This window comes from Dasypus novemcinctus, chromosome X (assembly GCF_030445035.2).
Source record: "Dasypus novemcinctus isolate mDasNov1 chromosome X, mDasNov1.1.hap2, whole genome shotgun sequence".
Taxonomy (NCBI): Eukaryota; Metazoa; Chordata; class Mammalia; order Cingulata; family Dasypodidae; genus Dasypus; species Dasypus novemcinctus.
In genome coordinates, this window is record NC_080704.1 from 55110698 (window position 1) to 55114140 (window position 3443).

Consider the following 3443-nt stretch of genomic DNA (forward strand, 5'->3'; position numbering starts at 1 on the left):
TGGGAGACTGAGGCAGTAAACTGCCAGTTTACATTAATCAATATTTTTTTCCTTTATGTGAAAACTAAACTAATCTTCATTTCTTACTCTTTGAGGGCAGGACTAGGTGTGGCAGGTTCCATCTACTAGGCTGGAAATGAATTGAGAATAAGTTTGCCCTGTAATTTCCCAGTTTAAATCTTTTAACAGCCTTAGAAAGGGTGGTTAGTGGTTCTATTGCCAAATTTCTATAAGTAAAGAAAAGTCCATAAAAACTATGGAGAGATCTTTCCTGGATTATGATTAAAGAACTTATGTAATTGTAATGTGTTTTGAAACCTGGAAGTCAGTTTGCTTTTAAAATTATTCAGTTTCAGAACTTGAACAAAGAAAAGAAGTTTTAGCTTCCTGTAAAGAAATGAAAGAGAACATTCCTGCATAAACTATAATGGTTTAAATTTTATTTAGCTTGGGCGTAATCTCCCTTAGTTTGTAAATTACCTATTAAGTAAATTAACATTATATGTCCACAATCTTTGGAGTAATGAAAATTATAAGTTCATGTTAATGAAATTAAGCTAAAGAAGAAAAATTGTAGATATGCTCTCTTAAATAAATAAAGTAATAAACTTCTTTGTTTAGTAATTGTAATTTAATAAGTTTATTTAAACGTAAGATAACTAGTCTACGTGGTTGTAGTAAATTGTAAAGAGTTTGTAAAAACATCTTCCAAACTGAAAACATTTAAATGGTTCTAGTTCTAGAAGTCATTGTTAACTAAAAACCTGGATTGGTATTGGTGGAAAAAATAACTTCATGATAATAAAACCTGTCTGAAGGCCACCGCAAGGTGCGTATTTAAGTATATGGTAATAAAAATTACCTTGATTCTATTGGAAATCTTCCGTTTTCATTTTAACAATGAAAAATAGTTTTTTTCCCCCTCTATTACTAAAGTAAAATATCTACTATTATCTTCATGTTAAAATTGTATAAGTAAACAAAGTCATTTGATATATGATGTGTTGCATTAAATTCTTTAAAATATATAAAAACAAGAAATAAACTTTAACATTGTCAAACTCTTTTGTGCATTCAAACCAGGCCTTGAACACATTACGGGTTGCCTCTTCATGTGAGTTATTGGCTAGGCTGGTCACTGACCCCTCAATTAAAATATTTGCTATATCAGCCTCTGGTTATGCTCCTGAAGTCGACAGAAACTACGTTGCAGTTTCAAGCTCCTGCAGCAGCCAATGATGACTCGGTACAGCCAAGTGTACAATGGATATCGCCTCCAGACTGGCACTGTTCCATGGTGCCAGAGAGCACTATGCACCAGGCTGGTGGAATACTGGGAACTCTCTTTAGGATCAACGGTGCTGCGACTTGCTCACTATGAAGAACATGCTAAGTGGAGCCATGATTACCAAGATACTGTAAGTAAAACTTAAACACAATTGGCATTATGGCCTGCTCCCACGGAGAGATAACATGTAAAATATTACAAACCTGAAACTTAAAACTATTAATTGCAACTCAGAATCCTTATGCATTAAGTAAAACATTAATTAATATTAAGTGCTGTACTTTTATCCTGTACTAAATATATGCCTAATAAGTATAACATTATCTTTTCTATTCTGGATCAAGTACAAAAAGTATATTAGACTTGTTAAATTCCTGGTAACTTCATTTTCTAAATAGTTAATAAACATGTCTATAAAATAAGGTGGCGGTCTTAGCCAGGCTCAGTCAACTTACTATTCTACTGTACTCTACTGTGTAGCAAAAATGAGGCTTGCTTGCTAATATTGGGTCACCTATTGAACAGCCAAAATTACCAGAAATTGTACAATTAAAACCAAAATGTAAAAAACTTTATTCTGTAGTTCTGATCACTCCCACAGCTAAAAACTAAAAAAATTTCCAACTTGGTGCACTAATCCTGAATGAAATCAACTGCCCAAAAGGTACCAGTTCACCAGAAGCATCTGACAGAGCACATGTGTGCCAATCATTAAACAGCCTGAAATGCGTCTTCAAAACAGCTAAGTATCTGTTGCAATTTCTCTCTGAAAATAAACTTTATATATATATATATATATATATATATATATATTTTATACTGTTTCCACCAGCTTTTAAAAGGGAGTGCCATCTTTATAGGCACTTAACCTTGTCTACTTCTGTAATCTAATGTTCTCTTTTAAAAACGGGTATTACAAAATTTTAATTGTTTGCTTCTTTCAGAATGAACATCTTATTAACCACATGAAAACTTTACCCAGCTTTGTACAGAAGGCCAGATCCATCTTCCTCCCGTTAAAATAAAATAAGAGTTTTACACCTTGTTAGTCAATGACTACAGCCCTTGGCCAGTAGGAAGCAGTTACAGAAAAAAGATCATCTCCCTTCAGCACCCCTTTAAGATTAAAGGTGTAAACTCTTTAAGGGTAAAACAAAATTAATAGATGGATCTGGAGCCTGACTGGAAATTCACGTGAGAGCCGGTGGCCCCAGGATAACTGGAGGGGCCCCCGCCCCAGGATTCTGCTGTCCAAAACGAAAACTTCTAAACGTCTAAAAACAGGATCCTGGATGCTACATTGAAAATTGATAAGTAAAGTAATCAGTCAAAACAACAAACAGCCACCCACCTCGTAGCTCCAACAATAATTATGCCAAAGCTTAGCAAGTTAAGCTTTGGCATGAGTGGGGAAAATGCTGTGGGCTCTGGGAGTCTGTTCATCTCTTTGTAGATAACATAAGCTGTCTGTGTCCTGACTTGTGGGTGTGAGACTGTAAGAGGCTGCAGCCCTGCCCTGCCCTTGTGACCATGGCAACGACTCCAGTCCCGGGAAACAGTTGAGCAAGGCAAACTCTATAAACTTTAAATATTCAGGGAAAATGCAAACCAAATGTGCTAAAAGCTTATCCAGAATGTATGAAGTCCATGCTAAAAGCTTACCTAGGATGTGGACGATATATGGTAATTCAAGTCTATTGAACACTGAAGCAAAAGAATGATTTGGCCCTTCCTCTCTATATAAAAGGAACTCAAAATCCTTGTTTGGGGCCCGGATTTTGGAATGAGAAGCTCTGCGCCCAGCCTGTCATAAATAAATCATTTTTCCTTCCCAAAAATTATTCCTGAGTCCTGGCCTTTCTATACACAAATAATTGAACCTCTCTCGACTTCTACAGCAGCACAGGCATCCACATGGGTAACAAACAGGATATGGAGGTTTTGTGCAATCTGCTGCCACTATCTTTGTCCCTACAGAGGCTGAGAATTGATCATCCAACTGCCTTGCTGCCACGTTATGCCCATGAATCCCAGGCAAATATCACAGCTCCAGAATGCCCTTTACATGCATAGTTTTCTTTTTTTTACCTTTTCATTTGGAAACAATAAATTCACACAAAGTTTTATATGCACACAGAGACACACCACACAATAG